This window comes from Loxodonta africana, unplaced genomic scaffold, assembly GCF_030014295.1.
Source record: "Loxodonta africana isolate mLoxAfr1 unplaced genomic scaffold, mLoxAfr1.hap2 scaffold_185, whole genome shotgun sequence".
NCBI classification, from domain to species: Eukaryota; Metazoa; Chordata; class Mammalia; order Proboscidea; family Elephantidae; genus Loxodonta; species Loxodonta africana.
This window is the reverse complement of record NW_026974929.1, coordinates 140,249-160,905: the sequence shown is the minus strand read 5'-3', so window position 1 is coordinate 160,905 and position 20,657 is coordinate 140,249. Positions and strand designations below refer to the sequence as shown.

The following is a 20,657-nucleotide window of genomic DNA, read 5'->3' as shown; positions in this document are numbered from 1 at the left end:
TTTGGCTACAAGCATTTAAAGAAATCACTGTCAGGTCATGAACTGACTGCTGAGATAACAGAACAGAACTTCAGTGTCCACACATGAGAAGACATACAATCTTTGCAGAAATAGTTTGGAAACATCACTAAGCAAATGGATGACTGGCCCTCAAGAACTAAAAAAAAAAAAAAAAAAAGCAAACCCTAATGACAGGAGGGAATCTGATTTCCAGAGTTACATTATAATCTTTAAGATATCCAGTTTTCAACACGCTATTTCAAGTCATAAAAAGAAAAAGAAAAGGATGGTTCATTTGTTAAGAAGAAAGAAAGAAGAGAAATGAACAGAAAGCATCCCTAAGTAAACATAGATATTGGGATTACTAGACAAAATTTTTAAACCAATTGTCTTAAATTTCCTCAAAGAGCTAAACAAACCATAGACAAAAAAAAAAGGAAACCAAGAGAAGAATGTTATGAACAAGTAGAAAATATTAATAAAGAAATATTATACAAAAGAACCAAATAGAAATTATAGAGCTGAAAAGTAGAATAGCTGAAATAAAAATTTCATTAGAGGAGCTCAACAGCAGATTTGAGCAAGAAAGCAGGAAAATGTAAACTTGAAAAAGCACAACTGAAATTGTTCTAACTGAGGAGCATAAAGGAAAAAGAATGAAGAAAATGAACAGAGCCTAAGGGACCTGCGGGACAATATCAAGCATACCAATATACTCATTAAGGGAGTCCCAGAAAGGAAAGAAAGATGAAAGGACAGAAAGAATATTTAAAAACGTAATGACTGGAAGTTTCCCAAATGTCATCTAGATATCCAAGAAGCTCAATAAACTCAAAGGACAGTAAACACATAGACATCCACAGACAGACATAATCAAAATGTCAAAAGACGAAGACAGAAACTTGAAAGTAGCAAGAGATAAGTGACCCCTAATGTACAAGAGAGTCTCAACAAGTTTAACTGTTGATTTTTCATCAGAAACCATTGAGACAAGAAAATAGTGGGATGACGTATTTAAGGTACTGGAAAAAAATACAGAAACAAAACTATGAACCAAGATTTCAATATCTACCAAAACTATCTTTCAAAAATGAAGGCGAAATTAAGACATGCCCAGATACACAAAACCTGAGGGAGTGTGTTAGTAGCAGAACTGCCTTATGAGAAATGCTACAGGGAATCATTCTGGCTGCCATGAAAGGACACTAGACAGTAACTTGAAGCCATAAAAACAAACAAAGACTCCGTAAAGGTAACTACTTAGATAAAACAAAGTCAGTAATATTTTTATATCATGCCTCTCTTTTTTTCATATATGATTTAAAGCACGAATGCATAAAAATACTTACACTTCTCTCTTAATGGACACACAATGTATAAAGATGCAATTTGTGTAACAGCAAAGTAAGTAGGGGAGGTAACTGAGCTAAATAAAAGCAGAATGTTGTATACTGTTGAAGCTAAATTTGTATTAATTAAAAGAAGATTGTTATAAATATAAGACATTAATTGTAATCCTCATGGTCACCACTAAGAAGTTAAAAAATATAAGGAAAGGAAATAAGGAGAGAATCAAAATTGTACACTTGAAAAAAATCAGTCAAACACAAAAGTGGACAGTAGTGAAAAAAATGAGAAACAAAATACGTATACGACCTACTACAAAGTAGAAGATATAAGTCCTTCCTTATCATTAATCGCTTTAAATATAAATAGATTAAATTCACAATTGGGATCATTAAAGTTGTGTGTCAACTTTGTTGGACCATGATTCTCAGTGCTTTGGCAGTTATGATGTAGTTTAGCAGTCGTATAACGATGCAATCACTTCCATGATGAGATGTGACATAATGTGATTACCTCCATGATGGGATCTGCTGTGAGTAGCCAATCAAATGTAAGGGAGTTTCCTCGGGGGTGTGGACTGCATCCAATATAGGTGGACTTTCTGGCAAGGCTCTTGAGCTTTTGCTCACTCTGAATCCTGCAGCTGGCTCCTCTTCATCTGATCTCAAGTTTTTGGGACTTGAACTCTCAGCTTACCTTCCAATTTTGGGATTCATCAGCCTCCGCAGTCTGTGAGTCGCGGGCTGCCAGCTTATCTGCCGATCTTGAGATTTGTCACCCTTTGCAGCCTGTGAGCCACAGACCTGTTGTATGACCTGCAGATCTTGAGTTCTGCAGTCCCTGCATCTATGTGAGTCAGGAGAAGCCACCACCCTGACCCATGGACTTGAGACTTACCAGCCTCTACAGCCTCGTGAGCCATTTCCTTGTTATAAATCTATTTATATATAAATACATATATATATATACCTCACTGGTTTTGCTTCTCTAGAGAACTCAGCCTAAGATACCAATTAAAAGGCAAACATTGAAAGAATGAATAAAAAAATCATACAATTGCTATCAAGCTGATCTGACTCAGGGTGACCCCTCCCCCATGTGTGTCATAGTAGTAGTGACACACAACTGTGTCAGTTCAATGGCTAATTTTTCAAAAGTACATCACCAAGCCTTTCTTCCAAAGTGCCTCTGGGTGAACTCAAACCTCCAACATTTTGATAGCAGCTGAATGCATCAACCGTTTGTACCTCCCAAGGACTACAACATATATCTATGTTTATTTCTGTATTACTTGTCTTTATACTATATACATACATATACACATACACACACACATAGACATCCATGAGTGGTTCATACAGATGCTTTGGACTTCAACTAGCAGGGCTCTATTAATTATTGATAGAAAAGTACTGATATCGATTATAAATGTGTATTTGTCCATTTCCCCTTTCAGATTTATTAGTTTTTGTATTTTGGAGCCCTGTTGTTAAATACATACACATTTAGGATTGTTGTATCTTTTTGGAGAATTGAACTTTTATTATGTTATGTCCCTACTTATTCCCAATAATACTCCTTTTTCTGAAGTATAATTTGTCTGATATTAATATAGCTACTGCAGTAGAACTGGATAATTTTCAACCACTTCAAGAGGTAGCATAAGATCAAGAACTGATGGTATAAAAGGAAGAAATCGAAGCTGCATTGAAGGCATTGGTGAAAAACTATCCTCTCTCCACCATCTTCACTAACTCTGACACCAACTGTCCCTCACACAGCACTCCCTACTTCTCTGCTGGGTTCAGTAATTCATTGCAATGGCCACACAGAGCTCATAGTCCATATTCATGATTATGGGGTTTATTAGGGAAGTAACATTTATAACTCAGGCTCAAAGACATTCAGAATACAGTTCTTCTATCAGGACAGCTTCTTCCCTCCTGTGCTCATAGGTGTGACGCTGCCTGGCCTTGGGCCTCTCTCCAAAGGCACTCAGCTTTCCTTCTCCATGGGCCAGCATCTCCTATACCCGGGTCCCTGTTGCTTGGTCTCTCCTGCCATGGCATCTTACCGTCTTCAGGGTTACAGCTTCCTCTCTCTATCTCAGTCTCCTGCTTCTAGGAGCTTCTCAGTGCAGGGATCTCAGGTCCATAATATATGCTCAGCTCCTGGCTGTTCTTCCTTGATGGGAGTTGAATCCTCCTCTTTGCTCTGGAACTGGTTCTCTTTGAAGGGAAAACTAAGCAATCCCCTTGGTGAGCCACAATTACCCTATCACACAGTCCTGCCCAAGCACCAGGGTGGATGTTATAAGACCATGGCTAGAAAGGCCACACAAAGTAAAAAATCACATCACAGTACCTTGGACTCATTTTTCAAGTGAAGTATCAAATATCCCATACAAACAGATTGGTAATGAACATAATCAACAGCAAGAACATTTTCATAATTATGTTTTCTGTATTTGGAAAATCTATAGCACTATTCTTATTTTGCCAATTCACAGGGATCACAGAGATTAGTGGTAGATATTGCAGTACCAGAAAACTCTCTGGTGAAACGGTCTCTGAGCAGTCTTACAAACACGGATATTCCACCAGAGTCAAAAGAATGACGTTACATTAGTCATCAAAGAGAACATTTCAAGATCTAGCCTGGAGTACAATGTTGTCACTGATAGGCTAATATCCACACACTTACAAGGAAGACCAGTTTATACGACTATTCAAATTTATGCACCAACCACCAATGCCAAATATAAAGAAATTGAAGATTTTAAACAACTTCTGCAGCCTGAAATTGATCAAACATGCAATCAAGATGCATTGATAATTACTGGTCTTTAGAATGTTAAAGTTGGAAACAAAGAAGGAAAAGTAGTTGGAAAATACAGCATTGCTGATAGAAATGATGCCAGAAATCTCATGACAGAATTTTGCAAGACCAGTGACTCATCCACTGCAAATATCTTTCTTCACCAACATGAACGGCAGCTATACACGTAGACTTTACCAGTTGGAATACACAGGAATCAAACTGACTGCATCTGTGGAAAGAGAAGATGGGAAAACTCATATCATCAGTCAGAACAAGGCCAGGGATCAATTGTGAAACAGACTGTTAATTGCTCATATGGGAGTTCAAGTTGAAACTGAAGAAAATGAGAATAAGTCAGAAAGGGCCAAAGTATGACCTTGAGTATATCTCACCTGTATTTAGAGACCACCTCAAGAATACATTTTATGTGTTAAACTTAACAACTGAAGACCAGGTGAGTTGTGGAATGACATCAAGGACATCACAATGAAGAAAGCAAGAGGTCCTTTAAAAGACAAGAAAGAAAGAAAAGACCAAAACGGATGTCAGAAGAGACTCTGAACCTTGCTCTTGAATGTCGGGTAGCTAAAGTGAAAGGAAGAAATGATGATGTAATAGAGCTGAACAGAAGATTTCAAAGGGGGGCTTGAGAAGAAAAAGTATTATAATGACATGTGTAAAGATCTGGAGATAGATAACCAAAAGGGAAGAACACACTCAGCATTTCTCAAGCTGAAAGAACTGAAGAAAAAATTCAACCCTTGAGTTGCAATACTGAAGGATTCTACAGGTATAATATTAAATGACGCAGGAAGCATCAAAAGAAGATGAAAGTAATACCCACAGTTACTATGCCAAAAAGGATTGGTCGACCTTCAACCATTTCAGGAAGTAGCATATGATCAGAAACCGATGGTACTGAAGGAAGAAGTCCATGCTGCACTGAAGGAATTTGTGAGAAAAAAAAGCCTCCGAGAATTGATGGAATACCAACTGAGATGTTTCACCAAATGGATGCAGCACTGGAATCGCTCACTTGTCTAATCCCAAGAAATTTGGAATACAGCTACCTGGCCTACGAACTGGAAAGGATCCATATTTACGCCTATTCCTAAGAAAGGTGATCCAACCAAATGTGGAAATTATCAAACAATATTATTAATATCACATGCAAGTAATATTCTGCTAAAAATCATTCAAAAGCAGCTGCAGCAGTACATTGACAGGGAACTGTCAGAAATTTAAGCAGGATTCAGAAGAGGACATGGAAGGAGGGATATCACAGCTGATGTCATATCGATTCTGGCTGAAAGCAGAGAATACCAGAAAGATGTTTACCTTTGTATTATTGACTACGCAAAGGCATTTGACTGCTTGGGTCATAATAAATTATGGATAACATTGCGATGAGTGGGAATTCCAGAACACTTAATTGTGCTGATGAGGAACCTGATCAAGAGGTAGATGTTCAAACAGAAAAAAGCGATACTGTGTGGTTTAAAGTCAGGAAAGGTGTGTGTCAGGGTTGTATCCTTTCACAATACTTATTTAATCTGCAAATAATCTGAGAAGCTAGACTATACGAAGAACACCACATCAGGATTGGAGGAAGACTCATTAACAACCTGCATTTTGCAGATGACACAACCCTGCTTGCTAAAAGATAAGAGGACTTGAAGCACTTACTGATGAAGATCAAAGACCGTGGCCTTCAGTAGAGAGTGCACCTCAACATAAAGAAAACAAAAATCCTCACAACTGGACCAATGAGCAACATCATGATCAACGAAGAAAAGATTGAAGTTGTCAAGGATTTCATTTTATTTGGATCCACAATCGACACCCATGGAAACAGCAGTTAAGAAATCAAAAGATGCACTGCCATCAGGCAAATCGGCGCAAAAGACCTCCAAAGTGTTGAAAAGCAAAGACATCACCTTAAAAACTAAGATGCAACTGATCCAAGCCACAGTGTTTTCAGTGGCCTCGTATGTGTGGGAAAGCTGGCCGATGAATAAGGAAGACCGAAGAAGAATTGATGCCTTTTAATTGTCGTGTTGGTGAAGAATTCTGAATATACCATGAACTGCCAAAAGAACAAAAAAATCTATCTTGAAAGAAGTATAACCAGAATGTACCCTAGCCTAGAAGCAAAGATGCCTGGGCTACATCCTACATACTTTGGACCTGTTTTCAGGAGGAATTAGTTCATGGAGAAGGATATCATGTACTATTTCTTTGGACTATCTAAGACCTCAAGAACAAAATCTCATGGTCCAAATTAACGTTTTTACTTACTAATTTTCAAATGTAGCCCTGGTGGAAGAGTGGTTAAGAGCTTGGCTGAAACTAAAAGGTTTCAACCAGCCTCTCCTTAGAAGCCCTGCTGTGCAGTTCTATTCTGTCCAATAGGGTCACTGTTAGTTAAAATTTAATCCACAGCAATGAGTTATTTAATTTTCAAATACAAATTTTTTGTGTTAATGTCTAAATTCTAAAGTAAATTCTATTTTATAAACTACCTGTTTTATAAATTTATTTTCTATTATTCAAATTCATTGTTATAGTAGAATCAAACTTAAAAAGTAACATAATTTTATATCCAGGCAAAATGAAATGCCAATAACTAAGTGGAGTGCAAAAATGGAAGCCTGCAGAAGATAAAAAGAAAATGATTTGTGAATCCCTAAAGACAATTCCAAAATTCCTTTTTAGAATGTAATAAATCAGAAGAGACTTCTGCCATTAAAGGTACGTGCTTAATGGGTGGGAATCATCCTACTAGTACCACTAGTGCTGAAATTAACGATGGCAATACAAATATAACAGAATTTGTTCCAAATTCTGCATCCATTTCTTGATGTAGTAAAAAAAAAATTAGTAATGATCTACAAAGTGAAACTAAGAATATTAAATTGTCACATCTGCAGACCCCATAAATAACAGACATGCAGATCCTGCCTTGTGGAATAATTTTCTTCCAACGAAGTAAATTACTGGATCAAAAGAGGCCCAAGTGATTGTCAACATCACAGTTGTCCACTCGTAAATTTGTGTGGAAAATTCCTGGACGGTAAACAAAGTTCTGTAGCCAGAATTTTTTCTAGAGTGCAAAGTTAATGATGAAAATTATAAGAGGGAGTGGCTACTGCAATCTCCATCAGTCAGCTCCCTGTATTGTTTTGTTTGCAAACCTACTAACCAAACAAACAAACCCGTCATCCTCATTTAATTCTCGAATTGTTACAGATGAATTTAGCAATTGGTGCAAATTGAATAGGATCAGTAAACATGAAAATAGTTCAATTCACAGAGATCATGTTATCATATTTAAACCAAACACATTGTTCTGGCTTAATTTATGAACTGGAATCACAAATTAATGAACATCAGTATTGAAAAGCCATTTTGTAATGTGTCGTTGTTGTCATAACAATCACTGAATGGGGACTATCTTCGTGAAAAAGAAATGAATTCTTTGGGTCCCCACGAAAGGGAAAATTTTAAAGTTGACTTCAACTTGTTGCTCATTTGACCTATTTTTAGCAAGTCACATCTCAAAATACAGTAACACAGGAAAGGGCAATCCATCCTATAATTCTAAAATAATGTGTAAAAATTTATAATCTTGATAAGTGATGAAGTTCAATCAACTACTGTCAGTGAAATAAGTATAGCTCGATATTTCATTTTGTCTGTGGATTCCACTTCTGAGGCTTCTCATACAGGCCAGCTAAGGATTGTTTAAAGATCCGTATCTCCAACAGATAGAAAACCTGTGTGGTGATTTATCACATTTACTAGCTTAAAAAATCATACTGGTAAAGACATTGCAAAGCAAGTGTTTCACTAATTATGTGAAGTTTGCAAAATTGATTTTTCTAAGTGCAGAGACCAATCCTATAACAATGCTGCCATTACGTCACTGCATTATAAAGGCATACAACAGAAAATTCTGGAATGAAATTAATATGCCATTTTCATACCAAGGTGCTGCACATTCCCTTAATTTTGTAGGATGTATCACAATAGTTTTTTTTGTCCAAAAGCAATTGATGTTTTTTCTAATATTCAGTTACTTTATAAATTTTTTGCCACCTCTACTCACTGATGAGCTGTTCTTAAAACACATTCAGGCAATGATTGAGCATTAAAATGTCTAATACACATTGGGAAGCACATGCTATAGCAACAAGTACAATTCTCGGCGCCACACAGAATATTGCTGAAGACTAGATACAAAAAGGAAACTCCAAAACAGAAGCTAAAATCATCGCTGCCTTAGTCATCTAGTGCTGCCATAACAGATACCATAAGTGGATGGCTTTAACAAAGAGAAATTTATTTTCTCACAGTCTAGTAGGTTACAAGTCCAAATTCAGGACGTCAGCTCCAGGGGAAGGCTTTCTCTCTCTGTTGATTCTGGAAGAAGGTCCTTGTCCTCCATCTTCCCATGGTCAAGGAGCTTCTCAGGCGCCGGGACCCCGGGTCCAAAGGACATGCTCTGCTCTTGGTAGTATGAGGTCCCCAACTCTCTATCCTTTCATCTCCTGAGAGATAAAAGGTGGTGCAGGCCACACCCTAGGGAAACTCCCTGTATCTCGGATCAGGGAGGTGTTAAAATCCCACCCTAATCCTCTCAACATAAAATTACCATCACAAAATGGAGGACAACCTCACATGGCCTATCCAAGTTGATACACATATTTTGGGGGGACATAATTCAATCCATGACATTCTAGCCTTTGACCCCACCCAAAATCACATTCTTGCAAATGGAAAACATATTCATCCCATCACAAACCAAAACCAAACCCACTGCCGTCCAGTCGATTCTGACTCATAGTGACCCTATAGGACAGAGTAGAACTTCCCCATAGAGTTTCCAAGGAGCGCCTGGCAGATACGAACTGCTGACCTTTCGGTTACCAGCCGTAGCACTTAACCACTAGGCCACCAGGGTTTCCTCATCCCATCATAGCATAGAAAAAGTCTTAAATCAAGTCCAAGTCCAAAATTCAAAAATCCCTCTTCATCTGTGAAATCTAGGACACAAGTTATCTGCTTTCAAAGGTACAATGGCATAAAAGGCACAAGCTAGACATTTCCGTTACAAACTGAAGAAACTTGAGGGAAAAAAGGCATAACATGCACCAAGCAAGTCAGGAGAACACATCGCATTAGCCCTCAAAGACATTGCAAACCAAGTGTTTCACTAATTAGGCGAAGTTTGCAAAATTGGTTTTTCTAAGTGCAGAGACCAATCCTATGACAATGCTGGGAAATGTCACTGCATTATAAAGGCATGCAACAGAAAATTCTGGAATGTAATGAATATGCCATTTTCATACCAAGGTGCTGCATATTCACTTAATTTTATAGGATATATCACAATGGATTTTTGCCAAAAAAAATGATTTTTTCTTCTATTCATATATTTTACAAATTTTTTGCCATCTCTATTCACCGATGAGCTGTTCATAGGCAATGATCAGCATTAAAATGTCTTTCTAATACCCACTGGGAAGCACATGCTATAGCAACGAGTGCAAACCTGGAATCACACACTCAGATTCTAGGTGCCATAGAGAATATTGCTGAAGACCAGTCACAAAAAGGAGACACCAGAACAGAAGCTTAAAACGTCACCAACAAAATGTAAATGCAGACCACATAATTGTTTGTTATGTATAATAATATATTGCATCATTTTCATTTGACGAGTCAATTCTCCAAGATTCAGAAGTAAATTTGTAGACATGCATAGATCTCTACCAGCTATTAACAAGATATTTACATAAGAGAACATTTTGAAAACACAATAAAACAAATACTGCCAAATACTGATTATCAAGCACTTTATTGTTGCAGAAGCATTAAAAGAAACAAGTAAATGACAGAAATGCTCCAGAAGTATTGCGTGCCAGAGATGAATTTCACATAACCATCATCACTAACACACTTGAATCTTGCATGAAATGAAGGGTGAAGACGTATAAAGTTCCTTCTGATATTTTTTTCTTTCTTAACGTGAATATAACTGATGAAGAATTCCTGAAGGCACCCAATAAATCAGCACAGGCTTATCCTGATGAGGAAAGCCTGGTGGCATAGTGGGTAAGTGCTACGACTACTAACCGAGAGGAAGGCAGTTCAAATCCACCAGGCGCTCCTTGGAAACTCTATCGGGCAGTTCTACTCTGTCCTATACGGACAGGCTTAGTCAGAATCGACTCGACGGCAGTGGGTTTGGTTTTTATCCTGATGACTTAAGACAAACCTTTATGGAGAAGTGCTACAATATCATTCTTACGTTAGAATTAAGTTTAGAGATTCAAGACAAATTTTACTCATGTAGGCATGTAAACCAAAAAAACCAAACCCATTGCTGGTGAATTGATTTCAACACATAGCAACGCTATAGGAAAGAGTAGAATTGCCCCCATGTTTCCATGGAGCAGCTAATGTATTCTAACTGCCAAGCTTTTGGTTAGCAGCTGAGTTCTTAACCACTGCACCGCCAGTGCTCCAAATATACTCTGGCCCAGTAGTTCAAATGCAACAGCCGCTCCTTGAAAACCCTATGAGGCAGTTCTACTCTGACCTATAGGGTCATTATGCATCAGAATCCACTCCAACCCAACGGGTTTGTTCTGCCTACTGCCTCATCCCTGTTTCATTTTCTCAGAGATAAGTTTCTCTGATAGTGTCAGATTCAGGAATGTGATGGCCCTGAACATCAAAGGTGAAGTTACAGAATTGGACTTAGTAGCAGGGGGAGGGGGATATGGTTCGGAGCAGTGAGAGGTTGACAGACCTGACCCGGCAGAAACCAGCACCCTGCAGGCTGGATTGGATGGCATGTGCGGTGACGCAAGCAGTGATGCTCGGGACATGTTTTTCACATCAGAAGAGACCGAGTGGTGGAAAGTCTACACAAGCCTCCAGAACCAGTGAAAAGCAGTGCTAAGTTGGCAAAAGATAAGTACATGCATTTAAAATGCCACACAAATCAAAAATCATCCCCTTTGGGAAAAACATCTCTCCCATTTACCTGCTTCCTCCCTCTCTGTTTTTAGTCTTGGACCAGCTTCAGCTATTTCTGGGTCCCCTGGGCCAGAAGTAGGAACTATCACATGCCCTGGAGCAGGAACAAACAACAAAAAATAATCTGCCAGCTTCCCTAAGCCAGGAACTCAGGGAAGGCACAGACATAAGGGGTCCAAGGACTCTGAATGCCTTTCACCCTTGCATAGACCTGTGTGGGCCCATTTCAATAGCGTAGGCCCTCGTTAGCACACTACGACAGGGTATATACCTGAAGCCTATTTTCAACTCTATTAGCTATAAAGTAGAGTGGCAGATTTGTGATATTTGACAGTGTTCTGCCAATTAAGCAGGGTCCTCACCTACCCACATCAGTGACCTGAGGGTTGGTGGCTCCATCCATGCCACCTAGCCACCCGATTCAGGAGTCCAGGAATAAGTGGTGAATCCCAGTCCTTACAACCAACAGCATTGGGTGCCCATGGTCTGGCTGCAAAACCCACCCACCTATGTTCTCTAGGGAACAGGGACATGCTTTCCTCCCAGACACTCAAGGGCAGTCATTCCCCCCACAGTAGCCAGACACCTGTACCTACACCAATCAACCCTGTCTATGTAGGACTGTAGGTGAGAGCCCACACCACACACTTGGTGACCAACTACCTGGACACCTGAGCTGAATGCATACAAGAAAAGTAAAATGGCTCCTCGGCTCACATACCTAGTAACAGCTCTGATCACCTGGTGACAGGATGTAAGAGCTTCAAAGGTGCCAGTAATCAAACTAGCTCACCCAAGGAGCCTATTTGGGCATATCAAAATAAAACAAGAAGCTAGGACACAGTACACCAAAAAAAAAAAAAAAAAAAAAAAACCCAGTGCCGTCAAGTAGATTCCGACTCAGTAAGCAAGCATAAAATAAATGAACATAATAACTCATTGATGGCTCAGAGACAAGTGTAAATATCAAATAACATAAAGAGGCAGACCATGATGGATTCAGGAAGCTTCCAAAACAACAAATCAAGAAATCTTCCAAATGAAGAGAAATTCCAGGAATTACTGGAGGTAGAATTTAAAAGATTAATACACTGAGCTCTTCAAAAGATCCAGGAGGAGATCAGGCAAAACGAAGAACAAGCCAAGGAACACAGAGATAAAACAATAGAGGAACTTAAGAAGGTTATATAAGAGTATAAAGACAAATGTAACAGGCTGCAAGAATCCATAGAATGACAGCAAGCAAATCCAAAAGAGTAACAATAAAATTTCAGAATTAGACAACTCAATAGAAAATGAGAGGAGCAGAATTGAGGCACTGGAAGTCAGAATTAGTGAGATTGAAGATAAAGTACTTGACACCAACTAATTTGAGGAAAAATCAGATAAAATAATTTTTTTTAATTGAAGAAACTCTAAGAATTATGCGGGACTCTATCAAGAGTGATTGGAACACCAGAATCAGGGCGGGGGGTGGAGGGATAACAGAAAACACAGTGAGAATTGTTGAAGACTTCTTGGCTAAAAACTTCACTGATCTTGTGAAAGATAAGAAGATATCTACCCAAGATGCTTACTGAACCCCACGCAAGGTAGATGCCAAGATAAAGTCACCAGGACATATTATAATTTCGCTTGTCAAAACCAAATATAAAGAGAGAATTTTAAGAGTAGCTAGGGATAAACAAAAAGTCACCTATAAAGAAGGGTCAGTAAGACTAAGCTCAGACTACTCAGCAGAAACCATGCAGGCAAGAAGGACGTATACAAAGCCCTGAAGGAAAAAAAAAAAAATTGCGAGCCAAGAATTATATATCCAGCAAAACTGTCTCTCAAATATGATGGTGAAATTAGGACATTTCCAGATAAGCAAGTTTAGGGAATTTTTAAAAACCTAACCAATATGACAAGAAATAATAAAGGGAGTTCTCCAGTTAGGAAAGCAATAATATCAGGTAACAACCCAAGGCTAGAACACGAGACAGAACAACCAGATACCAACCCACGTAGGGACGTCACAAATAAATGAAAGCTAACACACTGAAAATATAGAAACAGAGACATCGATCTATAAAAGATGACAACATTAAGACAAAAAAGAGAGACTAAATAATGTAGTCATAGATCTTTCATATGGAGAGAAAGTCAAGACGATATAAAGACATAAAAGATTGGTTTAAATTTAGAAAAACAGGTAAATGTTAGGTAACCCAAAGGAAACTAACAATCCTACACATTAAAATAAAAAAAAAACAAGGAAAACATAAATTTTCAGCAAATACAAAAGCAACAAGAAAAAGATGAAAGACTAAAAAGAAAAACGATTCAGCACAGAAAAAAATAAATTAGCAGTAAATACAAAGGCAACAAAAATGAAGACGATGGAAAAAAATGCACAAAGAACAACGACTCAAGAAAATTAAGTGGAATCAGGAAAATGTCAACAAGACATACACAAAAAAAGACGAAAATGACAGCACTAAACTCATAACTATGAATAATTATGATAAATGTAAATGGTTTAATTGCACCAATAAGGAGAGAGAGAGTAGCAGAATGGATTAAAAAACATGATCTGTCTGTATGCAGACTGCAAGAGACACACCATAGACTCAAAGACATAAACAAACTAAATCTCAAAAAATGGAAAAAAAATACATATATATCAAGCAGACAATAAAAAATAAGAGTGGCAATATTAATCTCTGATAAAACAGGCTTTAAAGTAAAATACACCACACAGGAAAAGGAAATACACTATATAATTATTAAAGGGTCAATACACCAGGAGCACAAAATCATATTTATATACCCAATGACAGGGCTCCAAAATACATAAAAGAAACTCAAACAGCATTGAAAAGAGAAATAGCTCCACAATAATAGTAGAAGACTTCAACATACCACTTCTGATGACAGACAGGATATCCATAAACAAGCTCAATAAAGACACAGAAGGTCTAAATACCACAATCAGCCAACTGATCTCATAGACTTATACACAACACTCCACCCAATGGTAGTCAAGTACACTTTCTTTTCTAACACTCATGGAGCATTCTTGAGAATAGACCACGTATTAGGCCACAAAGCAAGCATTAAAAGAATCCAAAACATCAAAATATTACACAGCATGTTTCCTGACCATAAAGCCATAAAAGTCAAACCGCTGTAGTTATCATACATTTTAATTTCTTACATATTTTAAACCCAATAAAGTCTATTCTTATTATGTCATGCAGTCAGTAATCCTCTATTTTTACCCATTTCATTAACTTTCATTCCTTCTTGCATCTTAAGCCTTTCACCTTATTTTCTTCCTGCTTGAAGAATACCTTTGGAATTTTCTTTAATGTGGGCACGCTAATGTTAACTTATCTAGGTTTTGTTTCTCTGAAAACAAAAGGTCTTTGCTTATTCATGAAGGATGTTTTTCCTCAGCACAGAATTCTGGGTTGCCACGTATTTTCTCTCTATAATTTAAATATACCATCTTATTGTCTTAGGGTTTTCACTAATTCTGTAGAGAAGTCATCAGCCAGTTTTTTTGTTTGTCCTTTAAAGATAATCTCTTCCATTCTTTAGTTGTGTTAAATTATTTGTTTTTTTGTGGGGTTTTTTGTCTTTAGCTTCAGCAGTCCTACTATGATGTACCTAGATACGAATTTCTTTGTATTTACCCTACATGGGTCTTATAAGGAAACCCTGGTGGCGTAGCGGTTAAGTGTTATGGCTGCTAAGCAAAAGGTCAGCAGTTCGAATCCACCAGGCACTCCTTGGAAACTCTACGGGGCAGTTCTACTCTGTCCTATAGGGTCGCTTTGAGTCGGAATCGACTTGACGGCAGTGGCTTTGTTCTTTTTTTTTTTTTTGGTTTGGGTTTTGTAAGTCTTCTAGGATCTGTGACTTGATATCTTTAATTATTTGAAGAAAATTCTCAGCCATAATCTCAGTTTTTCTGCTTCATTCTTTTTCTTCCTTCTTAAAGTATCTTATGCTAGATATTCTCATCGTATTCTCTATATCTTATTCCTTTTTATATTATATATATTTTTCCTTTTGTCTATGCCTCTATTTTCTTCCAACGTATCTTCCAGTTCACTAAATCTCTCTTCAGCATTTTTAATCTGCTGTTATATACATACGTTAAGATTTTAACTTCAGCTATAGTTTTCAGTTGACTTTCTAAGTTGATCTTTTCCTTAGTTTCTAGTTTTTTGCCAAATTTCTAAGTCTTGCCTTTATTTCTTTGAACATAATAGAGTTATTTCAGTGTCTTTGTCTGAAAGCTCCAATATCTAGTTTTTCTGTGGATCTCATTCTGTTATTTGTTGTTTCTACAGGTTTCACTTTTTTCTTTCTTTTTTTAAAAAATTGTTGATTATATTAGAGAGGCGAGGCCAAGATGGCAGAGTAGTGAGACGCTGCCAGTGATCCCTCTTACAAAAAAGACACGAAAAAACAAGTGAAGCGATTATATTTATGACAAGCTAGGAGCCCCGAACATCAAAGGCAAAGTTAGAAAACGGACTCAGCGGCAGGGGGAAGGAGAGACTATTCAGAAGTGGAGAGGAGTTACTGGACCCGAATAGCCAGGAACCCTCAGGCACCGTTCCCTGGAGCGACTGCAGTGGGGCTGGCAGTGGCCTTCCAGAGGCGCTTAGCTCAGGGAAGGACAGCAAGTTGCACACATTACTCACACCTCCAGAACAAGAGAAGAATGGCACTCTCGGCAAAAGCTAATTACTTGTGTTTATTTTACCACGCCCTCAGCCTCCAAGCCGGCTTCAGTGGTTGTCAACTTCCCTGGGCCTGAGATAGGCCCTGGTACCACTCTGAGCCATTCTTCCGTCCTTGACGAAGGTATAAGTTCACAACTGGGGGAAAGATAATCTGCCAGCTCAATTAAGCTGGGGAGCTCAGGACAGAAGCAGCTCTTGTTCAGGCACAAACAGTCCATGGGCTTTGAATACCTTTCACCCCAGCATGGACCTGTGTGGGCCCATTTCAGGAGAATAGGCCCTTGTTGCCAGACTGCAACTGTTTCAGCTGAACGGTGGAAAGATGGGTGTTTGATGTTTGACACTGCTTTGCCTATTAAACAGGGTCTTCACCTACCCACATCAGGGGCCTAAGGACTGGTAGCCCCACCCATAATACCTAGCCACCTGTGACAGGGTTCCAAGGATAAGTAGTACCGCCCAGAACTTACAACCAAAAGCATTGGGTACCCATCGCCCTTCTGCAGAACCCACCCGTGTGCCCTACAGAACAGGGATGCGCTTTCCTCACAGACACTCAGAGGACAGCTGTCAGACCCCTGCCTTGATCAGACTCTGACCCCCTACTGCAGCCAGATACTTCTGCCTACACCAATAACCCCTGCCCCTCTAAGACTGTAGGACAGAGCCCGTACCACACACTTTATGACCAACTACCTGGGCACCTGAGTTGAATCCATACAAGAAAAGTAAATGAACTCCTAGGCTCATATACCTGGCAACAGTGCTAGCCATCTGGTGATAGTACATTAGAGCTTCAAGGGTGAAAATAATCAACCTAGTGCACTCAAGCAGCTTATTTGGGTATACCAAAACTAAACAAAGCAAGAAGTTAGGATACAAAAAGCAAGCATAAAATAAACTAATACAATAACTTATAGATTGCTCAGAGACAACAGTCAATATCAAATCACATAAAGAGGCAGACACGGGGGCAGGACCAAGATGGCTCACTAGGTAGAAGCTTCCGCTTATCTCTCTTGAAACAAAGACTCAAAAAAACAAGTGAATCAATTACATAAAGGACAATCTACAAACCTTGACCATCAAACACAGAACTAAGGAATTGACCTGAGTGACAGGGGAGCACAAAGCCACACTGCAGCAGGGACCGATTCCGGAGCCAGTGTCCCACGCCACAGCCTTGAGCCCTCACGGTTCCCTGGTGTCAGAGTGGTGGGGCTGATTGTGGCTTACTGAGACAGGGAAGCACGGATGTAGCCCTAGGAGGGGACCCAGACAGCACACGCAGGCTCCACACAGATGCAGCTGACAGGGAAATGAAAAACCACGGGGAAGCAGCAACTGGTTTTGGAGCCTGGAGTGCAGCGTCCCAGAAAGGAAACCTTGGTGCTGGGCTTTGGACTAAGTGTGGGGGAGCTGATTGTGGCTTCCTGAGACAGTGTGAGCATGGATGCAGCTCTAACCCACTGGGACAGTCTCAGCAGGGATCCAGCCACCACACACAAGCTACACAACGCTCTGGAATCTCAGAAAAAACAGTCCTCACCAAACAACATAAGTAACTTTCTATATTTTGCCAGGCTACTCTCTTCTATATATCTGATTCCACCCCTCATTGCCCCAGCCAGCTTCATTAACATTGGAATTCTCTGTGCCAGACAGTGAAGTGCACTGCTGCATTTTTTTTCTTCTTTCTTTTCTAACCCATTCTCCTGGCCTGAGAAAAGCAGCATTTAACCATCAAAGAAAAAATCCTTCCCTGACTTCCGTAAACTGGAATTAACAATACACAATCAGCTCCATCCAGGCATTAACAGACCCATAGTCTTTGGCTTTCACCCTACAGGTAACTAGGTGGCTATTATAATGCAAAGGCAATTCTGATAGAGATCTGACCAGAATTGTTTTAGCTCAGCAGTGGAAAGGCAAGTTTTGGAGTCCAGATACCTGTGCACCTACTAAACAGAGCCCTCGATGATCCACACCAGCGAACTGAGGGCTGAGACTCCACCCACACCACCTAGCCACCTGCTAGAGGGGTCTGAGAATAGCGATGTCTACCCAAGCATTGGGTGCTTAAGATACAGTTGCAAAGCCCACCCACCAGAGCACTCTAGAGAATAGAGCCACATGTACCTCACTGACACTTGAAGGAAGGCTGTCAGCATCCTGCCCTCCTCGAAATGTGACCCCATGCCACTAATAGAAACTGGTGCATACAACCATCACCACTACTCCTCTAAGATAATAGGTGAGAGCCTACACCACACACTAGGTGACCACCTATCAGGACACCTGAGCTGATTCTATTCAAGAATAGTGAATGGACTCATACACTTATATACCTGGTAACAGCTCAGGCAAGCTGGTAATAGGACGTAAGTGATTCAAAAGCTACAGCAATCACGATACCACAATCTAGTAGCTCGTCTGGGTGTATTGTAACAAAACAAAACAAGAAGATAAGACTCAGTGAACAAATATAAGAGAAAACACTACAATACCTTATAGATGACTTTGAGACAGCAGTCGACATCAAATCACATGAAGAAGCAGGCCATGATTGCTTCTACAAACCCCCAAATCAAAGAATCAAAATCATTCCCGGATGTAGATACATTCCTAGAATTGCCAAATGTAGAATATAAAAAAATTGTATACAGAATGCTTCAAGACATCAGGAATGACCTCACAAATGAAATAAGGCAATCTACAGAAAAAGCCAAGGAATACACGGATAAAGCAGTTGAAGAAATCCGGAAGATTATTCAAGAACATAGTGAAAAAATTAATAAGCTGTAAGAATCCATAGAGAGACAGCATTCAGAAATTCAAGAGATTAACAATAAATCACAGAATTAGATAACTCAATAGGAAGTCAGAGGAGCAGACTCGAGGAACTGGAACGCACAGTGGGGGAGCTGGAGGGTAAGGCAATTGACACAAATATAGTTGAAGAAAAATAGAATTTAAAACTATGAAGAAACCCTAAGAATCATGGGGGACTCTATCAAGAATAATTTGCGTGTGATTGGAGGTCCACAACAGGGAGGGATAACAAAAAATACAGAGAGAATAGTGGAAGATCTGTTGGCAGAAAAATTCCCTGGCATTGTGAAAGATGAAAAGATATCTACCCAAGATGCTCATTGAACCTCATACAAGATACATCCCAAAAGAAAATCACCAAGACATATCATCAAACCTGCCAAAACCAAAGATAAAGAGAAAATTTTAAAAGCACCCAAGCATAATCGAAAAGTTACCTACAAAGGAGAATCAATAAGTTTGCACTACTCGGCAGAAACCATGCAGGCAAGAGGGCAATGGGATAACATATATAGAGCACTCAAAGAGGAAAAACTGTCAGCCAAGAATCATATATCCAGCAAAACTCTAAAACATGAAGGTGAAATTAAGATATTTACAGATAAACACAAGCTTAGAGAATTTGCAAAAACTAAACCAAAACTGCAAGAATTACTAAAGGAAATTCTTTGGTCAGAAAATCAATATCAGATACCAACACAACACAAGGTCACAGAACAAAACATCCTGATATCAACTCAGATAGGGAAATCACAAAAACAAAATAAGATTAATTAAAAAAAATTGCTCAAAACAGGAAATCATTGACGTGATTATGTAAAAGATCACAATAGTCAAAAAAAAGGGACTAAATACAGGACACATAGATCTTACTTATGGAGAGAAAACCAAGGCGATACAGGGCGAAACAACTTAGGTTTTTACTTAGTCAAACCAGGGTAAATATTAAGGTAACCACAACGATGTCTAATAATTCCATACCTCAAAATAAAAACCAAGATAAACATAAAGACTCACCAACATAAACTCAACCTTACTATAAAAAGGAGGAACACAAATTCTACAAAAAAAAACTCAGCACAAAAAAGTAAATGGAAAAATGAAATTGTCAAAAACAGGCATCAAAATGACAGCACTAAACTCATACTTATCTATAATTACACTTAATGTAAATGGGCTAAATTCACCAATAAACAGACAGAAAGTTGCAGACTGGATAAAAAAACACGATCAGTCTGTATGCTTCCTAAAAGAGACACACATTAGACTAAGAGACACAAATAAACTAAAACTAAAAGGATGGATAAAAATATATCAAGCAAACAACAATCAAAAAAGAGCAGGAGAGGCAATATTAATTTCCAACAAAATAGGATTTAAAGTTAAATCCACCACAAAGGATAAAGAAGGACACTACATAATGATTAAAGGAACAATTGACCAGGAAGATATAACCGTATTAAATATTTATGCACCCAATGATAGGGCCGCAACATTCATAAAATAAATGTTAACAGAATTAAAAAGTGAGATAGACACCTCCACAATTATAGTAGAAGACTTCAACACAACACTCTCGGTGAAGGATAGGAAATGCAGTAAGAAGCTCAATAGAGACACGAAAGATCTAATTGTTACAATTAAACAACTTCACTTCATAGACTTATACAGAACACTCCACCCAACAGCTGCAAACTATAGTTTCTTTTCTAGTGCACATGAAACATTCTTTAGAATAGATCACATATTAGGTCATAAAACAAGCCTTTGCAGAACCCAAAACATTGAAATATTACAAAACATCTTCTCTGAATGAAAGACCATAAAAGTAAAAATCAATAACAAAAAAACCAGAGAAAAGAAATCAAA

General features: G+C 38.7%; 1 long non-coding RNA gene across 3 annotated transcripts in view; it reads right to left on the bottom strand.

Annotated features, from left to right (window-relative positions):
* Nucleotides 1-738: 738 nt before the first annotated feature.
* Nucleotides 739-20,657, bottom strand: part of LOC135229307 (uncharacterized) — a 146,074-nt gene continuing 126,155 nt past the window's right edge. For all 3 annotated transcript variants that reach the window (XR_010320091.1, XR_010320094.1, XR_010320090.1), the window contains one exon: nt 739-3,575. This is a non-coding gene — a long non-coding RNA (uncharacterized LOC135229307). The remainder of the gene's footprint in view (nt 3,576-20,657) is intronic.